The sequence below is a fragment of the Sus scrofa genome, chromosome 13, assembly GCF_000003025.6.
Source record: "Sus scrofa isolate TJ Tabasco breed Duroc chromosome 13, Sscrofa11.1, whole genome shotgun sequence".
Classification (NCBI taxonomy): Eukaryota; Metazoa; Chordata; class Mammalia; order Artiodactyla; family Suidae; genus Sus; species Sus scrofa.
Window position 1 is genome coordinate 72,428,864 of NC_010455.5, and position 27,153 is coordinate 72,456,016.

Below are 27,153 nucleotides of genomic sequence, written 5' to 3' on the forward strand. Positions count from 1 at the left end.
GCAACTCCTGCTTTCCTATCTTGTCCATTGGCATGAAATGTCTTTTCCCATCCCCTCACTTTCAATCTCTGAGTCCTTTGTCCTAAGGTGAGTCTCTTTTAGATAGAAGATTGTAGTTTTTTGCTTTTTTATCCAATCTGCTACTCTTTGTCTTTTGATTGGAGCATTCAGTGCATTGACATTTAAGGCAAATATTGATAGATATGTATTTATTGCCATTTTAAACCTTGTTTTCCAGTTTATCCTGTGTTTCTCCTTTCTTTTTTTGGTTGGATGCTTTCCATTTATTTTATGCTTGAGTACTTTTTAGTTTTTCGAATGTAATGTTTGGTTTTGACTTGTGGTTCTGTTTTTTAAGTATGTTAACCCCTTCTTATATCTGCTTGCTTTAGCCTGGTAGTCACATAGGCTCAAATACATTATTTAAAAAAAAAGAATCTAGGTTTTCTTAGTTTCCTTCCCCACATTCTATGATTTTGAAGTCCTTTTTTTAACATCTTCATGGTTGTCCTTTTGCTTTTCCTTGTGTTTATCATTGCTTTTACAGTAGTTCCCCCCCCCTTTTAGATCTGCATGCTGGCTTATTTAAGTGATTGCTTTGAAGTTGTTTTCCTACATGCTATTTCTTCTTACTTCTTTTTTTTTTTATTTGGATAAGCCCTTTCAGTATTTCTTTTAGAATGGGTTTAGTATTGCTGTACTCTTGTTAGCTTTTGTTTGTTGGAGAAATTCTTTATTTCCCCTTCTATTTTAAATGATATTTTTGCTGGATAGAGTATTTTAGGCTACACATTTTTTCCTTTCAGAACTTTAAAAATATCTTGCCACACTCTTTTGGCCTGTAGTGTTTCTGTAGAGAAATCAGTTGATAGCCTTATGACGGTTCCCTTATAATTAACACTTTGTTTTTCTCTTGCTGCCTTTAGAATCCTCACTTTAACTTTTGCCATTTTTATTATAATATGTCTTGGTGTGGTCCTTTTTGGGTTCAGCTTGTTTGGAGCCCTCTGTGCTTCCTGTATCTTGATATCAGTTTCCTTTAGATTTGGAACATTTTCAGACATAAGTTCTTCAAATGTGTTTTCTTTCTTTTTGACTTTCAACCTTTTATTATTTTTTATTTTTTTAAATTGTTATTTCCCCAATACAATTTTTTTTCTCCTGTACAGCATGGCGACCCTGTTACACATACATGTACACATTCTATTTTCTCACATTATCATGCTCCATCATAAGTGACTAGAAATAGTTCCCAGTGCTACACAGCAGGATCTCATTGCTAATCCATTCCAAAGGCAATAGTTTGCATCTCTTAACCCCAAGTTTCCCATCCACCCCACTCACTCCCCCTCCCAATTTCTTCAAATATACTTTCAATCCCCTTTTCTTTTTCTTCTCCTTCTAAAATTCCTATGTGTAGATTGGCCCACTTTATATATCTCTTATATTGCTTTTGTGTTTTTTTTCATTTGGTTTTCTGTCTGCTGTCCTTATCAGGAGATTTCCACTATTTTATCTTCCAAGTCACTGGTTTGTTCCTCTGCATTATTCAGTCTGCTCTTTAGTGCCTTTAGCTCAGGTTGTATCACTGCAAATGAATTTTTCTAATTTTTCTATGTTCCTCCTTATATTTTCTAGTTCCTTTCTAAAGAAATCTGCATTACTCTTCATAATCTGCTCTTAATTCCTTGATATTCACCCTTGATTCCTTCAGTATTTTCACTGTCTCCCTTTTGAACTCAATGTCTGTCAGACTGCAGAGGTCTGTTTCATTGCTTGCTGCTTCATGTGAATTCTTTAGCTGGGAATGGTTTCTGAGCTTCATCTTGCTTACGTTTTTCTTTTTCTGTGAGTTTAGAGAAGCCAAACTATAGTCTTGGAGGGCTGTTTTTATGCAGGAGCACCCCTTTGTATTTTATGAGGGTTACTATTTGTTTTTGGTGTGGGAATTTGAATATTCACTGTCTCTTTCTTGTGTGTGAGAAGGCTGTTATCCTCAGGGTGCTGAGTGTGTTTCCAGGGAGAAGGAGGCAGTGGGAAGGGCAAGTAGTCAGTGCCTGGTTACTGGGCTCTTAACAGCAGCAAGAACCTGCAGGAAGGTGGTGCAGGCTACTCCTAGTTGAAGGGCCCCGAGAAGTGGTAAAGAGCCTTAGGCAGATTTACAAGGTGCCCAGAGCATTTGGCAGTGGCCAAAGCAGGGTGTGTGAGTTCCCAAGGAAGTGAGAGCAACAATAGGTAGTATTCGATTGCAATGCCCTTATCTGAGGTGATTGGAGTCGCAAGTGGTGCCTGTTCAGGCATCCCTAATGGTAGTGGGCCATGCCCACCTCTGGAGTCAGTAATAACTGTGGTGGTTTGCCCTCACCACCTGCAGACCGTGCAGGAAGGACCCCATCTCACTTAGCCCACATAGGAGGTGTTGCACAGGCTGCTCCTAGTTGCAGGATCCTGGGAAGTGACAGAGATCAAGCATGTGGGCACTGCCCAGAAGTTTGGCTATGATAGCAGCAGCGCTGGTGTGCTCCCACGGGTGTGAGAGCAACAACAGATGGTGTTTGGTCACAATGCCCTCCTCTATGGTGCTCTTGAGGTGATTGGGGCTGCAAGTGGTGCCTGTTCATGGGCCCCTAGTGGTGGTGGGCCATGCCCACCTGTGGAGTCAGAGATAACTGAGGTCGTCTGTCCCTGCCACTTGTAGACCATGCAAGAAGCTCCTCATCCCGCTTAGTCCCCACAGGAGGTGCTGCACCATTTGCTCCTAGTTATAGGTCCCTGAGAAGGGACGATGATCAAGCATCTGGGCACTGCTCAGAGCATTTGGCAGTGGCAGCAGCAGGGCAGGTGTGCTCCCAGGAGTGCAAGAACAACAACAGTTTGTGTTCCATCACAGTGATCTCCTCTGCAGTTCCCTCTGAGGTGGTTGGGGCTGCAAGTGGTTCTTGTTCAGGGATCCTCAGTGGCGATGGGCCATGCCCACCTCTGGAGTCAGAGATAACTGTGGTGGTTTGCCCCTGCCACCTGCAGACCACTCAAGAAGAACCCTGTGCTGCTTAGCCCCTGCAGGAGGTGCTGTACCAGCTCCTCCTTGTTGTAGGGTCTTGGGAAGGGACAGTGATCAAGAGTATGGGTGCTGCCCAGAACCTTTGGCAGTGGCAGCTGCAGGGCGGGTGTATTCCAGGGGGTTGAGAGCAATAATGTGTGGTACTTGGTTTCAGTGCTTTTTTTTTTTTTTTTTTTTTTTTTTTTTTTTTTCTGACCCCTGAGGTAACTGGGGCTGCAGGTGGAGGCCACTCATCAGCCCCCAGTGGTGGCAGGCCATGCCTCTCTCTGGCGTCCAAAACAACCACTGTGGTCTCTCCCTGCCACCTGTAGGTCACTCAAGTAGCACCATGTCACACTTAGCCCCCTGTTGCCCTTATCCCATGCAAGAAGTGACTGGCCACCCGTAGCCTGCTCATGAAGCTCCCAGTCTTCCGTAGTCTGAGCAAGTGGCTTCTCACCACCCATAGTGATGCCTGAGGCACCCTGCCCTCTGAGAGCCCACACAAGGGTGCGTAGGGAGATTCCTATGGTGGTCCGCTCCTCCTCCTCTCGCCCTCCCCAACAATGGTGCCTTGCTTTCCTGTGGACCCAGACCTTTTCCCGGGTTCCCTCTGCCATGGTGTTCCACTCCCCAGCCCATAGCACACCACTCCCCCGCCCGTGGCACAGTGCTCCTTAGCCCCTTAGGCTGTCCCCACACAGCCAACCCTAGTCTTCTTCCTGGGACTGACCTCTCGAGTCTTAAGTCTCAGCGCCTAGCTCCCACACATCTCAGACTGTGGTGTCCAGTTGGGTGGTGCGGATGATCTGTGCAGCTCTCACTCTACTTTGCCGTCCTCAATCCAGCTGCTGCGCTTTTCTCGGCAACTTCAAGGTCCTTCCATCTTGGCCGATCTCCCCGTCAGTTAGGTGGCTTCCCAGGATATGGGTTCCTTTTCTCCTTCACAGCTCCCTCTCAGGAATGCTAGTCCCGTCCTGATTCCTTTTCTCTCTCTTTTTTTCTTTCATTCTTCAGTTATGTGGAGTTTCTTGCCCTTTTTGGAGGTTTAAGTTCTTCTGCCAGCATTCAGTAGATGTTCTGTGCTAGTCCTTTTACATGTAGGTGTGTTTTTTGTTTATGTTTGTGGGAGAAGGTGAGCATGACATCTTACTCATCCACCATCTTGACCCACCCCTCTCCCCTTTTAACCATTTTTAAACATCTAGGTTCAGTGGCATTAAATATGCTAACAATGTTATGCAATCATCACCCCTATTACCTCCAGAAACTTTTTATCTTCTCCAGTTGAAACTCTCTCCCCATTAAAACTAACTCCCCACCCCTCCCCACCAGCCCTCGAACCTTTGATCTACTGTTAAGTCTGCGAATTTGCCTATTCTGGGTATTTCATACAAGAGGTATCACACAGTATCTGTTCTTTTGCTTCTGGCTCATTTCACTGAGCAGTGTTTTCAGGGTTCATCCATGTCATCAGGGTTTGTTCCATTTCTAGGCTGGCGTGGATACATAGTCCATTGTGTGTACAGACCACATTTTGTTTATCCATCATCTGCTGATGCACATCTGTGTTATTTTACATTTTGGCCATTGTGAATAGAGCTTCAGTGAATACAGGTCCAGACATCTCTCTTCAAGATCTGTTACACTGTTATAAGCTGTGCTCATATATAATTTTTTATAGCATATTCAAAAGTAAGATGGAGTTTTCAAAAAGACCTTATTAAATATTGAGAAGAACAGAAAAAAATGAATACATGAGAAGCATAAAAAGGGTTCAGCTCACAAAGATCTTAGTTTGGTGATCTTGAGGGGGACACCAGTCCTGTGCTGTTCCCTGCTTCCCTCCTGAGTCCAGGGGCTGGTCTAGCTAGACAGGCTCTTGCCTTGGGTTCTTGTTTGCCACTCCTGGCCTGTGTCCCTGGGGAATGCAGTGCCCTTGCCGACAACTCAGCTTCTCAGGCTTGTGTTGTCTGTTGCCTGGCCAAGAAAATGATTTCCCTTTATCTGCCTCTCAGCCTTTCCACTTGGTTTTTGGCTTTGGGTAGACTGCTGTCAGTTGCCAGGCGACAAATAGAACGTCAGTAAGTGTCCCATGAAAAAACTCAGTCTTCAAGTAAAACCCAGTCTAAGGGCTACAGGTCGTATAGGTAATGTTAACTACTGACATGCTACCGCAGCATCCACACTGAGGTGCTATAAGTACCCTACGGTGGTGGGTTCCTCTGCAGACACCTGGTTAATATGTGAGCCCACTGGGTCATTATCCCTGTTGTTCTCCATGTGTTGTTTCACATGGTTCGGTCATCCATGGCTGTGTGACCAACCACCCAAAAGCAGTGATCTGAAACCACTTGTTTCTCTCATAAGTCTGAGGGTTGACTCATCAGCTGGGCAGTCCTTTCTCAGGGTCTCTCATGAGGTTATAGGTGGTTGGTGACATGTTGGATGATGGAAGGCCCCTCTTGTCTTATATCTGGCCCCTGGGAGATTGAATAGCCGGGGCTCCCCCAGCCTTTCTTTGTGTCTCTCATCTTTCCACAAGTGATTCTCCAGTGTGGCAGCCTCAGTGTAGCCAGACTTCTTAAGAGGCCACCAAAGCCTCTTTCCACTGGTGGCTTGAGAATCACTGAATCCTGTTCAACTTTACCCCTTGGGGAGGCAGCAAAACTAGTTCTTCTTATTATTCTTTTTTTTTTTTTTTTTTTTTGCTTTTTAGGGCCACAGTTGTGGCACATGGAGATTCCCCAGCTAGGAGTCTAGTTGGAGCTACAGCTGCTGTCCTATGCCAGAGCCACAGCAACGCCAGATCCAGGTGCATCTGCAACCTATACCACAACTCACTGCAATGCGAGGGCCAGGGATTGAACCCACCACCTCATGGTTACTAGTTGGATTCATTTCCGTGGTGCCACAACGGGAACTCCAGGAAAACTTCCAATACTCAGATAAGTATTGTGTGATCAAGATCCGTAGCAATTTAAAATCTATGTAATTAGGAGGCACAATTTCAGCAAGGTACCCAGTGTGTAAGAGGTACCCAGTCCTCAGTGCCCATTGCATTTCTAACATCCATTTTACACTTTCCAAGCAAGGAGCCCAGGACTCCCCCTGGCAGGAATGGAAGGAGGCACTTGGCCTCCTAAGTGTCAGGAGCTGGTGTTGACCTCAGGGGGAGGTGGGAGGGAAAGGTGGTTAATTTGACTCCAGCTCTACCATGTTTACTGGGGACTCTCAGGCAACTTCTTAGACCCTTCCCAGCTTCCTTATTCTCTTCTGTACAGTGAGGGTCCTAGTGACACCAGTCTGGTGATTTTGTGAAGAGTAGATGAGATACTTCACCAAAAGCACATAGAAAGGTATCTGTCACAGAGTAATGCTAAGAAAAATTGTTAGCTGTCATTACCATTCACATAAGATCTTAGAATTTTTGCCATGAAGCATAGGATTTTTATTGACAAAATTTGGCCTAACATCCCCAGCTCTCAGAAGATGTTGATGCACATATATATGAGTAGACATAAATAGAAAGAGGGATAAAAATGTTCAGATGGGTTTGACACAAAGACAGTTCTCCTTTAGCAATTATGAAGCTATAAAAAGAATGAAAACAGTGCGTCTTCTCAACACATTTCCAGAACAACTTGGCTTGGGGATAAATTACAGTACAGACAAGTACTAAGTACTCTGGGAGCTCCTTTGCTCAGCCCTATGAAAGTTCCAGGGATGAATGCATTTCTTGGCAGCAAAAAAAATTTGTCAAGCAGAAGTGTGAAAATAGGAATTGTCAAGACTGAAACAAAAAAACAAACGCATTTCACCATTTTGAGGAGGCAACAAGGTTGGGTTTGCAACTGTTTTCCTGAATGAGAGAAAATAGAGGCCCCTGGCTAGAAAAAATGGAACATACTATGTTATGATGAGCTGGGAGAAAGTGGCAAAGAAAAATTTTAATACAAAGCAAGATGGATACTGGTTCTGTCCATCAAAACTGCTAGAATGTGGCGGAATAGCAAGGCGACACAATGGCTCACTTTCTTCCCTTCCAATTTGGCAAGCAGGGGTGCAGCACAACACCACGTCTTTTATTTCATATTTTTTTTCTTGACATAATTATGTTAGGTTTGTAGGATGATTGAAAGTAAAGTGGATTACCACTTTGAGGCACAAAGCTGTAATTCTGTTGGATAGAAATTTCCTATTGCTTATTTATATTTTGAAAAATATATCAGTCTTTTCTTAGGGTCATTTACATGATGACAAATTATCTGTCTTTGAAAACATGGTTTCCAGTACTGTGGGTTTTATTTACATCAGTGCTAATCACATTTTAAATCATGATTTATGTCACAGTCAGGAAAACTCAAATCATTAATCAAGGAGACTTAGTTGCTTGCTTCTGCAGGCTAGAGTTTTGGTTTGGTGCAAAGTTAATGTTGTTCACAGAGGTAGGAGATGTATTTGTTTTATAGTAGTATTTTATTTTAATTTTGTTTTTATTTAATTTTATTTTTTGTCTTTTTAGGGGTGCACCTGTGGCATATGGAGGTTCCCATGCTAGCTGTAGCTGCTAGCCTGTGCCACAGCTACAGGAATGCCAGATCTGAGCTATGTCTGCAACCTACACCACAGCTCATGGCAACACTGGATCCTTAACCCACTGGGGGAGGCCAGAGATCAAACCTGCGTCCTCATGGATGCTTGTCAGATTAATTTCCACTGAGCCATGATGGGAACTCCTGACTGCAGTATTTTAAATTCATATATTTTCAGGTTAATAATTTTATAACTAAGATACATGAGTGATAATCCAGGTATCTTAAATTATTCAAATCATACTCTTTTAATTTATTTACTGGGAAAATAAAACTTCTAATTTAATAGAATAACCATGATTATATGGAGAATATATTTGGCATGTCATATTAGAAAAAAAACAATGTATCCGAAACATTTTGTTTAACAGAAATAAAAAATACTAATTACGTGTGCAGGTGTATGTTTAAAAAGTAACTTTGGAATGCAGCATGTCGGATGAATTGGCAGCTGAAAAATGGGGGGGGGAAGACGAGTGAGGGCCTTATTTCAATGGTCCAGGGAGGAGGTGAGGCGCATCTGGCCCCATGAAGTGATGGTCAGTTGGAAGCAAGAGGAAGCCTTGGTGGACCAATTGGAGAGGCCTCAGGGGAGAGGATGATGAGGTTGGAACAAGTCATGGGAAGAGAAGTTGGATGGGGTGTTTTACACAAGACGGCAGTCAGACTGAAATCTTGTTTCCGGTATCATTTTTCTTCACTAAGTGTTATTATTACTGTGCTTAAAAATCAAATCACTGTTATTACTTATAGTACTATGCCCCTTATCCATACAGTGTTTACTGTGTGCTTTTCCCACTCTGTGATAGGTCTTTTATCAGTACATTTAAAACTGAATGTTTTCAGAATGTTTCATGAATGGATCATTCATTTTCCAGAATGTTTTTCAAAATCACATAATCATAGTTCATAGACTATTTGCATATAAATCTTTCACATTTTATTTGTATGTGAAATATATTGGCATATACAACATTACTAGGAAAAATTAAACATCTAAATAAATGGAGAAATAAACCATGCTCATAAACTGAAAGACCTGATTTAGCTAATATGTAAAATTTCTCCTAGTTGATCTATAGATGTAATCTAATTCTAATCAAAAGCCAGAAGACCCTTGGCAAAAATTGGTCAGTGAATTCTAAAGCTTAAATGAGTGCACATAATGTGGAGTAGCCAAAACAATCTTGAAAAAAGTTCAGTAGAGCGGAAGGACTTACACAATATGATTTCAGGGCTTACTACACAGCTAAAGAAATAAAGAGACAGCATTGTACTGGTGTCAGAATGGACAGATGGATCATTGGAAGAGAACAGAGTGTCTGGAAATAGACACTAGCATAGTCTATTGATTTTTCAGCATATGGTGCTGGAACCCAATTTTTAAAAATAGGCAAAAGACTTTAGCAGGCACTTCAAAAGGAAGAGTTCAGGAGTTCCCGTTGTGGCTCAGTGGTTAATGAATCTGACTAGGAACCATGAAGTTGTGGGTTTAATCCCTGACCTTGCTCAGTGGGTTAAGGATCCGGTATTGCCATGAGCTGTGGTGTAAGTTGCAAAATGTGGCTCGGATCCCGAGTTGCTGTGGCTGTGGTGTAGGCCGGTGGCTATAGCTCCGATTTAACCCCTAGCTTAGGAACCTCATATACTGAGGGTGCAATCCTAGAAAAGACCAAAAAAAAAAAAAAAAAAAAAAAAAGAAAAAGAAAAAGGAAGAGTTCAAATAGCCAACAAACACATGAGATATGCTCACCTTAATCACTGGAGAAATGCAATTTGAAACATAAGTAAGGGCCCATTACATACCCAGCAGTATGGCTAATGTTAAAAAGGCAGACAGTATCAAGTGTTGACAAAGATGAAGAGCAATCAGAACTCTCCTATATTACTTGTGGGAATATAAAATGGTACAACTCTCCTATATTACTTGTGGGAATATAAAATGGTACAACCACTTTGGAAAACTGATGTTTTTCTATAAAGTTTAGTACACACCAGCCCAGAAATTCCTCTTCTAAGTTATACAAAAATATTTGCTCACAAAAAGACAGAAAAAGTAACTAAAAATTGGAAACCATACAAATGCTTAGTAGTAAGAGAACAAACAATTTGCAGAGTATTCATACAATTAAATACCAACCAGTAATAAAGAGGAACAAACTACTGATGCATGCAACAGCATGAAAAGAAAATCTCAGAAATATTATGATGAGTAAAAGAAGGCAGATACAGAAGGTTCCACGCCATATGGTTCCTTTTATAGGAAGTTCAAGAGTAGGCAAAATAGGATTTCCCATCGTGGCGCAGTGGTTAACGAATCCGACTAGGAACCATGAGGTTGAGGGTTCGATCCCTGTCCTTGCTCAGTGGGTTAATGATCCGGTTGCCGTGAGCTGTGGTGTAGGTCGCAGACACGGCTCAGATCCCGCGTTGCTGTGGCTCTGGTGTAGGCTGGCAGCTACAGCTCCGATTAGACCCCTAGCCTGGGAACCTCCATGTGCTACAGGAACGGCCCAAGAAATGGCAAAAAAAAAAAGAAAAAAAAAAAAGAAAAAAAGAGTAGGCAAAATAATCTATGGCAAAATTCAGAGCAGTGGTTGTTTGGATGGCGGGTTGACTAGAAGTGCATAACAAGGGAGTTTTCTGGTGTTATAGACAGGTTCTATATCTTGATTGTTGGTTATGTGTGTATAGATACTTTCAAAATGGGAAATGAATTGCAAAATAAGATCTGTGCATTTCACTGTATGTAAATTTTACTTCAATTAAAAGATGTAAAAATCTCCAATTAACAGTAGTTTTAGCTAATATCTACATATGAAAGGTCTTTAGAAGTCTTCTGATGTAGATTCCACATTAATAATTTGACACATTAATAATAACAATTCCATGTATCAAAACTAAGGAAATATGTGTGTGATGAAAACTGTAGCAAGGAAAATATGTAACTTTTATTATTAAATACTTTAATTGTATGTCAGTATCTTGAAAGTCACCCCATCCTCCCATTGGCTGGTAAGAAAACTTAAAAACCTCCTTTCCCCAGCTAATATTTTCAGGGTTTAATAAGGGGAAAGAAGATAATTCTCTTGGTCACTCCTGCCTTTGAGACTCTGTTTCCACTGATTTTTTAAAGTATGTATTCTGGATTTTGCTTCCTTTCTTTCACACTGCTTTTTTAGAAAAAAAAAAATTTGGACACTATCCATAAAGCCAGAACAATATTTTCAGTCTCTCAAGTACCATGGATTCAAGGTTGTGTGTTGTCTATTTGACTGAAATTTTGAAGCCTTGGAGTAGGTCAGTATCACAACACAGCATAGCAAATGATAAATATGCTTCATTGGATCTTTTATTGGTCATTTTTTACATTTCATATCCAGTGTCTGGCTAGATAGACAGGCTAGCTAGGCTCTCTTCTTTCCACTTTTAGTATTTTCTCATTTCCTCCTTAGCTTGCTGCAATCCCCAACTCCTCTTTATAGTTTTTCTTCTCACCAGTCTACACTAGACTCTGAGGTCTTTTCTTTTATCTTTTTTCTTTTTAGGGCAGCACTCGAGGCATATGGAAGTTCGTAGGCTGGGGATCAACTCAGAGCTCCAGCTGCTGGCCTATGCCACAGCCATAGCATGCCAGATCCAAGCTGTGTCTGTGACCTACACCATAGCTCATGACAATTCCACATCCTTAACCATGGAGCAGGTCCAGGGATCAAACCTGCATCCTCATGGGTACTAGTTGGGTTCATTATCACAACGGGAACTTCTGAGGTCTAACTTTTGACATGTTAAATGGTCCACTAAAGCATTGTACTGAGGGATTTTAAACTAATGAACATCCTCTCCTTCACCTACTCCCTCAAAGAAAATAGGGAAAGTTTCACAAACATCTTTCAATTGAAAGAAAAGTGGATCAAGAGGTAGCTAGGGAGCATGGAGGAGAGAAGGAAAACCTTGGGAATGGGAAATCTTACACATCACCACCAGGTTACAGAGGAGGTCAGAGGGGGCCACCATCTAAGATTCTTTGCTGTGAGGAGGCAGTGACTTAGAGCCCAGAGGAGTGAGGGAGGGTGTCCCAGATCTGAGACTTCCAGTGATTGCTCAGAAGAGAGATCCAGTGCCTGGTGCCCTAGTGAGGGTGTCTAACAATGCCAGCTGGCTTAGTAGTGGCCCCATCCACACCACGTGCCCTCAAGTCACACAGAATGTCATACAGAACAACTCTTAGGGAGTTCCTGTGGCCTAGCATTTAAGGATCTGGCGTTGTCACTGCAGTGGCACAGATTCGATCTGTGGCTAGGGAACTTTCGCATGTTGTGGGAGTGGCCAAACAAAACAACTCTTGGGCTACAGATTGTGGCTAGTAAGAGAAGACAAAAGAGTGTCAGATCAGATGGGAAAACTATCAAGGAGAACCTGTCCACATTGTAGCAGAGCAAACAGAAGATCTCAGCAGATGGCTATTGTCATAATGTGCAAGATGAAAAGAAATAGCATGAAGCTGTGCAAGTTCTTAACAGCCAAAATGCATAAAATACTGCATGGAAGTAAGAAAGAACCCAGTTAGGAGGAAAACATAATCTAATAAACAGAAGAAAACTTCCAGGTGTGTGTTTCATGATATGGAACTAGAAAAGAATATGAACTCAATAAAACCTAGCTAACAGAGAGATGAAAAGGAACAGGAAATGGGAAAACGAGACTCCAACACTACTATAGATCTCATAAATAACTTCGAGCAAGAAATCAAATGCCATCTGATAGAGAACAAGGGTTTGAAATAAATAGTAATTTCAGAGAAGTAATACAAAGAGACTAGCGTAATTAGGGAGAAGGTGATGGACTTGACAGAATGACGGAATGAACCAACACAAGGGTACTTGGAGTAACTCAAAGATAGAACCCAAGCATTAAACAGAGAGAATATTCATAAATTCCATGCAGGAAAAGAACCCTGGATGGAGACTATTAAATCTTTTGCTCATAGAGACATGTTTAGGGGGAAATTTATACAGAACAGTCAATACCTTAGACCTTGTTGAAGTATTGAAATTTAAGACTGAAGATATAATTCTTTAAGCATCCAGGTGGATAAACAAGTCATCTATCAGGGAAGAGGGCAGCAGCAGTCATGGCAGTGAACATTGCAGTAGAGCAACATTGCTAAGGTTCTGGGGTAAGAACGTGTGACCCAAGATAATTACCACCAGCCAAAGAAAGGAAGCAGGAAGTCACACTCAAACATGAAAGAATCCAAGAAATACTGCATTTGGGACTTATTGGAAAAAAACTAAAAAGCAAAAAAACTTGACAATAAGTAGAACCAATGATGAAATTAAAAACATTTCAAAATTTCTGTGTTGTTAAAAAAAAGTCAGGAGTTCCCCTTGTGGCTCAGTGATTAATGAACTGACTAGTATCCATGAGGACACAGGTTTGATCCCTGGCCTCGCTCAGTGGGTTAAAGACCTGGCATTGCTGTGAGCTGTGGTGTAGGTCGCAGATGCGGCTTGGATCTGGCGTGGCTGTGGCTGTGGCTGTGGCTGTGGCTGGCAGCTATAGCTCTGATCAGACCCCTAGCCTAGGAAGCTCCATATGCTGCGGGTGCGGCCCTAAAAAGACAAAAGACAAAAAAAGAAATACAGAAATGGCCAGTGCAGTTTAGAAAAGATAATGACAAAGTGACTTGATCTATCAAATATTGAAACATTATGACTAGAGAAATTAAAATAATATGGTACTGAAGGAAAAAATAGGTAGCTATTTCACTGGAACCATAGTCCACACTAATGGTAATTTTGTGTCTATGAAAAATGATGTCTAATGAAAAAAGTCTATATATTGATATGTGTGAAGAGCTCCAGGATCATAAGACTAGGTGACAAAAAGCAGAACAGTATTGTAGTGTTATGGGTTGAATTTGTTCCCTTGAAATTCACATGTTGAAGTCCTAACCCTGAATACTTCAGATTGTGACCTTATTTGGAGATAGAATATTTGCAGAGGTAACCAAGTAAAAATAAGGTCAGTATGGTTCTCCCTAATCAGGAATGACTGGTGTCCTTATAAAAAGGGGAAGTTTGGACACAGCCATCCACACAGGAGGATACTCTGTGAGCATGAATTTGGTGGTCCACCAGCCAAGGACAGAAGCCTTGAACAGATTCCCTCCAGTATCACAAGGTACCAACTCTGCTGGCCTTGATCTTGGACTTCCAGCCTCCAGACTGTGAGACAGCAGATTGCTGTTGTTTAGCTGCCCAGTTAGCCGTGCTTTATTACATGGTATGCCATGTTTTGTGTAAGACAGGGAGGAAAGTAAGTGTATGTTTTCATATTGTTTGTAGTTTGCACAGGAGACTAGTAAAAGTGGTTACCTGTGAGGTAGGGAGGAATGAGCCCGAGGGGCAAAGGTGGGATTCAAACTTCTCCAAAAAAAATCAAAATCAATTTAAAACTAATTTAGTTTAAAATTAAAATTAATTTAAAAATAAAATTTAAAATAAATTTAAAAATTAATTTAATCTTAAGACATTTAAATAAGTTTAAGATGTGTATTATGTTTTTCTTTAGTACCCTGAGTCTTCTCTGATGTCTTTGGGATCAGTCATCTGCTTCAAGATGCTCTTGGTCTTTGTCACATTGGGTGGTGGTTTCTCTCAAACGTCTAGTACCACGTTTATTTATTAAGGAAGGACCCTCCTGGTCAGTGTTGGCTCTTCTGCTGTGGGCCTCTGTCCCCTGACATCAGATCCCCTGGTGGTAGGTTCTGTGCCCACTGGTGACACATCCCCCCCGGGGTACCTCAGCGGGAAGGCTGTGTCCCCCTCTATCCTAGTCTTGGCTGAGCTGACTTCTCTCTTTTCTTCTGTGTCCTTCCCGTGTCTGTGCTGCTTCTCTGCTGAGGACCTCTGCTGGGCCATGCCTTTCTCTGGAGCTCCTCACTGCCAGGAACTGTTTATGGTGGAGAGAGCAGAGGGCCCTTAGTTCTTAATGTAGTTTCCATGCCCAAGAGAGGCTCCTGCCCTCTGTACCCAGTGGGACCATCAAAAGGCTTGTCTGGCTTCCCATGGGAAGAACACCCTCCCTCTCTGCTCTGATTTCTCTATACAAAAGTCTCTAACTGCTTTCTCCTTTTCTAGAATTCCTCTACATTTCTGGTCTGCAGGTGGCACCATTTATTGTTTTCTGATGATGTAACAGCTCATAAATTACAAAGTAATTGTTCTCCAATCTTGGAAGGTATGGGCAGTACACGTATAATCTTGAAATAGGTCCCAGGGATCCAACCGTTAAAGCACCGTGTCTGTCACTCGTCAAGTCATGGATACATATGTTCATTATAGTCATTTGATAAGACAGGGATATGTAATATGTTTATGTAAGATGTCAGAATCAGTCAGCATTCAAGAAAAATAAAATTGGAATTCCCGTTGTGGTGCAGTGGAAACGAATCCAACTAGTATCCATGAGTTCCATCCCTGGCCTTGCTTGGTATTGTCATGAACTGTGGTGTAGGTCACAGATGCAGGCTTGGATTCCAGGTTGCTGTGGCGATGGTTAGGCCGGCAGCTTCAGCTCCAATTTGACCCCTAGTCTGGGAACTTCTGTATGCCACTGGTGTTGCCCTAAAAAGCAAAAAAAAAAAAAAAGAAGAGAGAGAGAGAGAAAATTGTCCTATATCTTTCAAGAGAGGGACTGAAAAAAGGAATTGTTTTTCAAGGAAGGAAAGGCTGGGGGTGCATGAGGGGTCAGCTCTTGGTACCCAGAGAGCCGTGAGTATATGGAGATGCTGCTGCCCCTTGGGTGTCCAGCGTGCAATCACTAGGGGTGCTTTCCCTGCAGTTGCTGAGGCTCCCTTGGCTGCTGCAAAAGGCTGGCACCTGCCCTTGGTGTGTGGGTCTGTGAGCGCCTCCCCCTGGAAAAACCCAGGTAGAACCCTGCTGTCAGAGACACCTGTACAGTGGGGTTTCTTGCTTCTGTCCCCTTCAGTATAAGGGAGAAAAGAAAGGATCAAGTTAAAACACCAGAAAGGACAGATTCCCTTGAAGCAACGAAGTTACCCATGGAATTGATAGCAAGACATTGCTGAGTGATTGCTTGCTGGGCTCAGCAAATTGCCCAGAGCCAGGATGTTGGACTTACACTTTGCCCTTAGCCCTGCAGGGGTTTTGGTGTCTAAGGTTCCCCCTGGATCAGTGGTAGAAGTAATATCCCCACAGGGTTGTTGGAGGGTGCATGAGTTAACTCACTCTGGTCCTTGGAACAAGCCTGGAACATCCTTTCTTCAGTGCCATGTCAGCAACAGAACATTCAGGGAGGCCATCCCATTTTAAAGACTTCCTTTTCTCACTTGGTGGCACTTGCTTTTATAGAGTGAAGTAGGCCATGTTTTCAAACACCATAAACTACTAAGAAGTTTCTGCACAGAGAGCCATGTAATGTGGAATGCGTTTGACTGAATCATACCAGAGACCCTGGTCTGTAACCATTTTGAGTGATTATTTTTCCTCAAACACTTTTTCTTCTTTTAAAAATTATAGTTGATTTACAGTGTTGTGCAAATTTTTGCTGTACAGCAAAGTAACTCAGTCTATATACATATACATTCTCTTTCTTATATTATCTTCCATCATGGTCTATCCCAAGAGATTGGACACAGTTCCCTGTGCTATTCAGTGGGACCTCATTGCTTATCCACTCAAGCTGTAAGTTTGCATCTACTAATGCCAGACTCCCAGTCCATTCCACTCCCTCCCGCTCCCCCTTGGCAACAACAAGTCTGTTCTCTAGATCTGTGAATCTGTTTCTGTTCTGTAGATGGGTTCATTTGTGCCCTATTTTAGATTCCACATATAAGTGATATCATATAGTATTTGTCTTTTTTACTTCACTTAGTATGATTATCTCTAGCTGCATCCATGTTGCTGCAAATAGCATTATTTTGTTAATTTTATGGCTGAGTAGCATTCTACTGTATTTATGTACCCCATCCTCTTAATCCATTCATCTATTGATGGACATTTAGGTTGTTTCCATGTCTTGGCTATTGTGAATAGTACTTCAGTGAACTAGTGCATGTGAATAGTGCATGTATCCTTTTGAATTGTATTTTTGTCTGGATATATGCCCAGGAGTGGGATTGCTGGATCCTATGGTAGTTTTTTTTTTTTTTTAGGTTTTTATTTTTTATATTATAGTTGATTTACATTGTTCTGTCAATATCTACTGTACGGCAAAGTGATCCAGTCATACACACACACACACATATATATATATATACATTCTTTTTCTCACATTATCCTCTATCATGTTTTATCACAAGTGACTAGATATAGTTTCCTGTGCTATACAGCAGGCAGATCACTGTCTGGCTTCTATTCTCCATCCCTGCTCTTCATCTACCCTCTCTGACCTCCTGAACTTCCTGTTGCATCTATTAAGGCAACTCTCAGGACCATGTCTTAATATCCTCTACACTCTCACTGTCTCATACACAATCAGCTCTCAACAGTGTTTGTTAAATGGACATCTCAGTTTTGCTTTGACTTTATTCAGAGATAAGTGGATGTTCTCAGAGAGACTGAATTCTCAGGCTCCAAGCCCCTAGGTAACACTAAGGGCTTCCAGGTAGTTTGATACAGGAAGGTTACTTCAGGAACAGATGATCCAGGCTGGGGGCGGGGTGGCAGGGCCTAGTGGGAGGAGAGAAGCCCACTAGCCTGGGGACAGGTGGAATTGCAGGAGAACTCAACACCTGGACAGTAATTTGGAGCTGCAGGGACACCTGGGCAGGATCCTGGAAACTCCTTCCACACGCTGCTGGTGTTGGGTGTCATATGTAGACTGTCCCTCAGCACCGTATTAAGAAAGTGTTTACAGAAAAAATAACACGGGAGGAATGAACTAACCTTACAGCAAACTCTCATGTACCCACCACCCAGATTCCATAATGTTTAGTTTACTAGCCTCACCCCTCATTCATCCATCCATCCCTCTAAACAAGTCCAGCTCATACTGATGCCTTTTGAAATGGGTCACAGGCATCGGTACTTCACCCCAAACACTTCAGCATGAATAATATTAACTAGAGCTTCATATTTTTTTACTTTTTTCTTTGGAGGTAACATTTACTTTCAATGAAACTTCCAAGTTTTGAGCTTATGATTTGTCAGTTCTGACAAATAGGCATGCCTCTGGAACCTAGATCCTTATAACCTTTTAGTTATAAAATCAGTCAGTCCTGGGGAATGTAAGGTACAGCATGGTGACAGTCCTGGGGAATGTAAGTTAATAATACTGTATACTCGAAAGTTGTATATTTAAAAGTTCTCATCACAAGAAAAAAAGTTTTGTCAGTTATGTATGATGACAAATACCTAATTAGGTTTATTGTGGTTATTTTGCAATATATACAAATATAAAATCATTATGTTGTACACCTGGAACTAATGTAATGTTTTATGTCAAATAAACTTCCATAAAAAAAAAGAAAAAAGATAACTGTCACCCTAGAAATTCCTTGTCCTCACCTCACCCTCCAGAGACAGCACTCTCCTGATTTCTCCCCTGTGGCTTAGTTCTGCCTCTTCTAGAACATCTTGTAAATGGAACCACAGAGCAAGCACTTGTTTGTTGAAGGCTTATTTCACTTATGCCAACAGTCTGCTCTTTGTTACAACTGGGCAGTATTCCACTGTATGGTACACCCCCGTCACTGGTTGAAACACCTGGGTTGTTTCCAGTTTGGGGCGATTAAGAATAGAGCTGAGGAGTTCCTGTTGTGGCGCAGTGGTTAACGAATCTGACTAGGAACCATGAGGTTGCGGGTTCGGTCCCTGCCCTTTCTCAGTGGGTTAACGATCCGGCGTTGCCGTGAGCTGTGGTGTAGGTTGCAGACATGGCTCGGATCCCGCGTTGCTGTGGCTCTGGCGTAGGCCAGTGGCTACAGCTCCGATTAGACCCCTAGCCTGGGAACTTCCATATGCCGCGGGAGCGGCCCAAGAAATAGCCAAAAAAAAAAAAAAAATGAGCTGATGTGAATACTTGCACAAGTCTTCGTGTGGACATACGTTTTCATTTCTCCTGAACAAAGACTCAGGCATGATATTTCCAGGTCATAGGGGAGGGGTATTTTTGTTTTTTAAGAAACCATCAGATATTTTTCCAAAGTAGCTATACCATTTTACACTCTGACCAACAATGTTTGAGATTTCCAGTCATCCTGTACTCTCACTGGCATTGGGTGCTCACAGTCTTTTGCATTTTAGTCATTCCAGTGGATAAGCCTTTGGGTTTTAGAGCTTGACAGTGTCTAGAAGGTTCTAGGGAAGAAGACAAGGCAGCTGAGCTTGGAGAGCTCAGGGAAACAGCTATTTCCTAAGGCAGGAGTGACTCTTGGAGTTCCCTTGTGGCTCAGTGTTAACAAATCTAACTAGGATTGATGAGGATGTGGGTTTGTTCCCTGGCCTTGCTCAGTGGGTTAAGGATCTGGCATTGCCATAAGCTGCGGTGTATGACACAGACGTGGCTTGGATCTGGCATTGCTGTAGCTGTGGTGTAGGCTGGCAGCTGTAGCTCTGATTAGACCCTTAGTCTGGGAACTTCCATATGCCCACAGGTATGGCCATAAAAAAATAAAAAATTTAAAAAAAGTGACTTTTCTCATAACCTTGAGGTAGATCTTGCTTGCTAAAGGCCGGCTCTGTCTGGAGTTGAGGAACCACAGATTATCCTGTCCCACCACCATCTCGGGGCCACCTGGAGACTTTCCTGTCATTGGTCACCAGTTGCCTTTCTGACATGTGGTGATTTCCAGGATTTTAACTTTCCTAAGTACACCAGAACTTTTGAGCTCAGAGGTCCTGGGGAGGGTGGGCTCCTGGGTGCCTGACCCAAATTCCAGGGCACTGCAGGTGCCCAGAATGGGTCAGGTCTTCATCTGAACTAGTGTTGAGAGACACCGGTGAGTGTAAATCTTTGGTATCAGGACTTCTTATATCACTGAAGTTGCAAATCTTGGACCCTTTCTAAATGTTACAAGGAACAAAGACTAAGAAAGATTGTCTTTGTAGAAGAAAGGATCTGTCTTAAAATTTTTACCTTCAATTCACCAGTTAGCATAGATTTACCACAAGAAAAACAAAATATTTGATAATCCTCTAGTTTTCCCAGTGAAAGGATAAGAATAAGTTTCATTTTTGCTAATGTGCATATAGAAACTTTCAGGAACGGATATAGATTAAATAGTCAGTGGCCTAACTATGTAATTTATTACTTCAGTTACACACACATTTAATATGACGTATTGTACAATATATTAATTCTAGATATTTCTGTTTTTCTACTCATTTTATGGAAACAATTTTATTAAAACTTTCCCCATGCATCTTTGACTTCAGCATCTTCTTTGCTCTAAAGTTGCTTCCCGAGGCACCCAAAGCAGATTTCCAAAAACATGCTACCTTTGATAGGTTGTTTGAATCTCTCCTGAATCCACTGAGAGGGCCGTGACTAAAAAACCTACTACTCAGCCATAAAAAAGAATGACATAATGCCATTTGCAGCAACATGGATGGAACTAGAGAATCTCATACTGAGTGAAATGAGCCAGAAAGACAAAGACAAATACCAAATGATATCACTTATAACTGGAATCTAATATCCAGCACAAATGAACATCTCCTCAGAAAAGAAAATCATGGACTTGGAGAAAAGACTTGTGGCTGCCTGATGGGAGGGGGAGGGAGTGGGAGGGATCAGGAGCTTGGGCTTATCAGACACAACTTAGAATAGATTTACAAGGAGATCCTGCTGAATAGCATTGAGAACTTTGTCTAGACACTCATATTGCAACAGAACAAAGGATGGGGGAAAAAATGTAATGTATACATGTAAGGATAGCTTGATCCCCTTGCTGTACAGTGGGAAAATAAAAAAACAAAAAACAAAAAAAACCCTTCAAATGTTTGAGATGCCTTTATTGGGGAACATTTGAACATACACAGGAGAAGAAAGAATAATTACTAGCTTCAGGAATTATAAACTAATGATCTGTCTTGTTTTACCACTACCTCCCCATCTTGCAGTAATTATTTTAAAGCAAGGGTCAAACATCAGTCCTTTAAACCACCAGCATAATCAGCTATTTTTGTTCAAATTCCCGTTATTGACTCATGAATGTTCCCACAGTTGGTTTACATGTAGCAGGATTCATACTGCATTTGGTCAACAGGTGTTTTAAATCTCTTTTAATTTATGGATTCTCTCCCTACCTTTTCCACCTTTTTCTTGGAATTTATTTACTGAGGAAATCAGATCTGTTCTCCTGTTGTTTCCTGCATCAAGTATTCTGTTGACCCTATCATGTTCTTTCATCTCCTTTCAGTCAGGAGGACTCAGATGGTCAGCCTGATGCATCAAGTTCACCAGTAGTGGTTGACCTTCTGGGTTTCATAGCAATGATGATATGTTCCCAGATCCATCATGTGACAAGGAGGCAGAATGCTGAGGTTCTGATTCTGTCCTTCCTTCTTTCTTTATTTGCTGGACTTTTCCCACAAGAGGATTTTTCTCTCATTAACTATGTGATTATTCTGAGGCATAGTTCCTTAGATATCTGATTTTTTTCTTTATATTTACCAGTTTTCACAGTAATGAATTCATTTCTAAACATTGTCCAAAGATGACAAAGGAGATTTTAAATTTTGGTTTCATTTTGAACCTATGGGTGATGAACTCCAATCTGTTGCAGTTATTCTTTCTAATGATCATATTACCTCCTTTTTGGCTAGTTTGAGCCTCTCCAAGTTGGCTTCTGAGTCTTTTTGACATGACCCTAGGAGGGACAGATGATACCATGCTTATTTTCTATATTTTCTGCCCCGTATCTGTTTTCCCTGGAGCCTTGGTAGTCCTCTTACAGGAAATGACATTAAGAAGCCACAGCCTGGGTGCCAGGGGTGCTTGTAATTACTGGGTCCATCATCGTTTCTAGATGTTGCTCAGAAATGCTTTATTCTTTTTAAGAACGTGCTGCGAGGTTATAATGATATGTTTCATTCAGATACAGGTTTATGGAACTTTTCCTTAAGTTGTTAGATTTTTTTTTTAACAACGTCAATGAAAAGCTTGGTTCCTAGTGATATTTGTTGCCTACTTCTTATATACTCTGTGTGTGTGTGTGTGTGTATGTGTGTGTGTGTTTCTAGATTACACTATTACCAGTACTATTAATAACTATATATGATTACTGGAAACACTTTTAAGATTTCTTTGCACTTCTTCTGTCCTTAGAGCACTTCCCACAGGGTGCAAATGACTGTTTCTAAGTCAAATCTCGAAATGCTATGTATAACTTCCATTCCTGTCCTTCGTTTTGTCTCTACCTCATAGGTAACCCATTAGCTTTAGGGTTATTCTCCACCCCCAATTATTTTTTTAAATATATATAATGTAAGCATACATTTATATTCCCCCTTTCTTAGACAAAAAGTATCCCATCTGCTATACATATCATTCTGCCCATATATTTTTTGTCTTTTGTCTTTTAGGGCCACACATGCTGCACATGGAGGTTCCCAAGCTAGGGGTCAAATCCGAGCTGTAGCCACCGGCCTACACCAGAGCCACAGCAACGCCACGTCCAAGCTGCGTCTGTGACCTACACCACAGCTCACGCCAACTCTAGATCCTTAACTCACTGAGTGAGGCCAGCGATCAAGCCTGCAACTTCATGTCTCCTAGTTGGATTTGTTTCTGCTGCGCCATGATGGGAACTCCCATTCTGCCCATATTCTTTTCACTTCCTGTAGTAGCCTGGAGATGCTCTGCTGCAGAAGGCAGAGGTCGGCCTCGTTCCTGTGTAGAAGGGCACAGCGTTCCCTAGTCTGTCTGGCTAGTCCCACAGGATAGGCATTTATTTACATTCTTTTGTATTACAAATAAGGCTGCAAAGAGCAGTGTGTGTATATGTCTCATTGAATTCAGTGTCTTCAGAGAAGCCCCCAGAAGTGGCAATATTGGTCAAGAGGTCTGGTTTTCCTAAGTGTCTCCAGATCCCCCCAAGGGGCAGCACCATTTGCATTCACACCAGCAGTATACGAGGATGCCTGTCTCCCCACAGCCTCTGAGGCAGAATTATGTGCTTCCATAGGCAAGGTTGAGATTTCAGAACCTTTTTATTGGTGGCTTTTCAGAGCATGTTAGATCCAGACAGGAAGTTTTATTTACTCCAACAGTGGGGCATCTTGTCTTAATGCAGTGTCTTGTAGGTGGAGCTGCCGCCCTCCAGTGTGCAAGTGATACTTTTTATTTTTTATTTTATTTTTAAGTTGAATTATAATTGACAGTGTTTCGGGAGTATAGCAAAATGACCCAGTTACGTATGTATGTGTATGTATACACACATACATATATATATGCTGTTTCAGATTCCTTTCTATTATAGGTTATTACAAGATATTGTTTCCTGTGCTATACAATGGGACCTCGTTTGTCTATTTTATATATAGTAGTGTGTATCTGTTAATACCAAACTTCTAATTTAACCCTCCCCCACCTCTTTCCCCTTTGGTAATCATTAATTTATTTTCTGTGAGTCTGTTTCTGTTTTGTAATGAAGTTCATTTGTATCATTTTTTTTAGATTCCACATATTAATGATCTCATGATATTTGTCTTTGTGTGACTTCACTTAGTATGATAATCTGTAGGTCCATTCATGTTGCTGCAAATAGCATTACTTTATTCTTTTAAAAGTAATACTTTAATATTTTGGATCCTGGAGAGTCATAAAAAATTATGGTTGTGTTCCTGCTGCCTTTTGGGGAACAGGTTGGAGTGTTTATGCTTTTTCTTCCCATCTCACTGTGAACAAATCCTTCACATGCTTTAGAGCATGGCTCAACTGTCACTTCCTCCATTAAACTGCATTAATCTCCCCACAAGGCACTTGGCCATGGCTTTTAGGGCACTCTCCATTCTCCCAGGGCACCTCCTTCTCTGGATACGTTCTGTGTCTCATTGGTCGTGAATTCCCATGAGCCTAGGCGCCCTATCTGGGCATACTTGAGTCTCCCACAGCACATGGGGATGAGTGGTGGCTCCATGCTGGCTGGCAGGGGCTGAAGTATCCCAGGTGCACCTGTCTGGGGAGGGACCTGTGCAGTACGTGCTGGTGAGAGCTGTGTTTCAGGTGCAGCTTGTTCCCCTGAGCTGCGTGAATACGCCCTAACAAAGCATGTCATCACTCTACAGAGGAAGCCACCTGCTGGAATATCACAGGTGGAGTGTTGAAAGAGTAGGTGTTATTAGCAATATGAGAATCAGAAATCTGGTCTATGTGGAAAATAGCAACTCATCTGCACAGACCAAATATGGACCAGTGGTAGTCACTAGGCAGGAGTTGTCCCACCTGCAATGGTAAAAGGGCATGATCTCACCTTCCTGCCTGGGCATCCTTAGGTTCCTTTCCGTGAAGATCCAGGTTCACCATCTACAGCTCTGGTTTTACTGTTTCCCAAGCAGCTTTCTCTGCTGGGAAGAAAACTTGTCAACCCGCTGGCATAAATCCTGCCGTGTACTTGGCACTTATGTTTAGTTTTTTTAAAAAAAGAGTGCTTATTTTTTTCAATTATAAAAATGATACATGCTTACAATAGAAAATTGGGAAGTATTAAAAACTAGAGAGGAGGAAATAATTATCCATGATTTCACTGCCTGGAACACCCACTGTTAGCATCTTAGTGAGTTTCCTTCTAGTCATTTTCCATGAATATTTATGCAGCTGGATTCATTTTCTGGATACACTCTTTTATCTTGCACTTTGAACTTGCAACATGAAAATTTGTTACATATAAATTTTGTAGGTATTTATTACCTAGCCCTTTACTTAAACTCTTCATAAACATCAGTACAATTAAAGGTACATAGATTTTTCTGTTCGCCTCAACAGTAGCTCATTGGTACAGTATAATCAGCTTATGGGAATATGTGACTTGTAGAGAAAAAGCTCCTGCTTGTCTCCTCATTTACAGTCACCATCATTGGTTGAGTTTGTGCCTGTGTTAATATTTGTTTATTTATATACTCATACAGTTTCAAAACTGTTGTTGCTTGATCAGAACACCATGGAATAATCAGAGGGTAAGGATGCAGAATCAGATGGGAGCTGCTCCCTGTGCCCAGCCTTAGCCCCTTTCCCTCCCGGTGATAACAAGTAGGGCTTGGCATCCTTCTAGCTCTTGCCCTGGGCATCCTGTGTTTGTACACGTTCATTTCCATACTATGGATGGCAACTCTTGCACTAGAGTCAGAACTGAGTACTGGTGCCTGGTGTTAGCTATGGCTGTGTTTACTTCAACTGGCAGAGGGGCTTTGCTCATGTAATCATGGTTGCTAATCAGTGGACCTTAAAATAAGGAAGTTTCCCTAGATTATCTGGGTGGGCCCTTAAAGGCAGAAGATGTTGTTAGAGGGATTGCAAGCACAAGAGACTTAGAGGATGGAGGGGCCCTTGGTCCTGTGTGCCCAAGGACAGGACTCTGCCAGCCCACAGACGAGCTGAGGCAGCTTACCTGTAGTGACAGGTAAGAGGAACTGCCAGCACCCTGATTTCAGGCCCATGAATCCAGCAGAGAATCCAGCCCAGCTGTGCCAGGTTCTCACCTCCACAGACGAGCTGAGGCAGCTTACCTGCAGTGACAGGTAAGAGGAGCTGCCAGCACCCTGATTTCAGGCACATGAATCCAGCAGAGAAGCTAGCCCAGCTGTGCCAGGTTCTCACCTACAGAGCTGAGGCTCATAAATGGTTTTGTGTCACCACATTTGTGATTGGTGGTTGTGTGGCCTAGAGAACAAACCCATTGTAAATCTTTTCTCTCAGGCTCTTTGCAGGAGAGGTTTGCGGACCCTGTACTTGACAGTCTGAATTCCTCTTTTTCACCCAAATTTCCCTTCACCTTTACCTCTTCTGGATGATTATTTTGGCGTGTGCCTCCAGGCCCCTAGATAACATTGTCATATTGATCCTTCCTGCTTTTTCAGTTTTTCTTATATCACTGATCCCTACTCAAACTTGAGGTCAGCCCTGCTTCCCATGGTATGTCTCCCTCACACTCCCATGGTTGTTTTAGCTTGGTTTTGGTTAAATAAATGATCAGTATTCACATTATTGTGACTATGGAAATACTGTTTGCAGCTATGAAACTTGCTAAAAGTAGTCACCTATGATTAAGGTTTCTTTTGCTGCATGACTTTTGTTTTCCTTGGAGTAAACAATTGTCTTATTTTCTTATGCTTGGTTTTCTATGAGCATATTGTTAGTTCAGTCCCAAACTCTTTACCTATTATTTCCTCATAATAAGGTCACACATGTCAGATGCACCATCAGCTTATCTTCCAAGGCGGTGTCTCAGGAATCTTGGGAAGCGCTCAAACCTGCCACATGTCTTCAGCACCATTTTGCTGACACTCTTTCTTTGGCGCCTGCATCCACTGTTTCCTTTATCCTCAGTGCCTTTTCTGGGTTGAGTCATTTGTTTCAGAACATCCTCCAGGAGTTTGTTGAGAGGAGGATGTGTGGGAGGTGAATTTTTTGTGAATTTACTTCTGAAGATGTCTCTATTTTACCCTCCCACTTGATTGATAGTTTGGCTGAGGAGAGGAGTCCTCCAGGCAGGAAGTGAATTCCTTGGAGAGGGGTGCTGCGTTGCCAGCTATGTGCCAGCACTGCTCTTTACAAGCCTCTAGCTCTGGTAGGCAGAATAACATCCCCACCCCCAAGACCCCAGGCAGCCATAATCCAGGAGCCATGAACATGGTGCTTCGAATGGCAAAAGGGACTCTGCAGGTGTGGTTAAATTAAGGGACTTGAAATAAGGGGATTATCCTCTGGTCAGTGGAATCACAGAGTGGCCAGAGGGTCAGAATCAAAGGTGGATATGTGAGGGTAGAAGCAGAGTTGGTGGTGAGGAGTGGGGAGGGGGGATTGAAAATGCTATGATGCTGGCTTTGAAGATAGAGGGACCGCAAGCCAAAGGATGCCGGTGACCTCTAGAAGCTGGGAAGGACAGAGAAACAGATTGTCCTGCAGAATCTCCAGAAAGAGACAGCAGAGCCTGCATCCTGCCTTCAGCCCAGGAAGATCCACTGGGATCTTCATCTCCATCCAGTATTTGGAGGATACAAAATTGAAACCAAAACACCTAGAACCCAGCCTAAACCCAGATTGGGACTTGAACCCACATGTTTTGTTTTGTTTTGTTAATCAGAATCACTCACCTGGTGTCTGGATTTACTGAGGCTCAGGTTCTTTGTGTCTCAGCACAGAAGGATTTCAGCAAGAAGCAAAGTGATAGGCAAGAAATAGATTTATTAAGATAGGACGCTTGAGGGCAATGCACCCTGGCAGGTGAGGAGGCTCTGCTCCAAGGATTAGGTGGGCTACATTTTTATGATCCAAAGAGAGTGGGGAAAAACCACCTTCTTCCTCATTCTTTGAGTAGATGTTAGACTT

General features: G+C 42.1%; 1 pseudogene; it reads right to left on the minus strand.

Annotated features, from left to right (window-relative positions):
* The window catches only part of LOC110256333, a 59,959-nt pseudogene extending 34,697 nt beyond the window's left edge, over positions 1-25,262 (minus strand).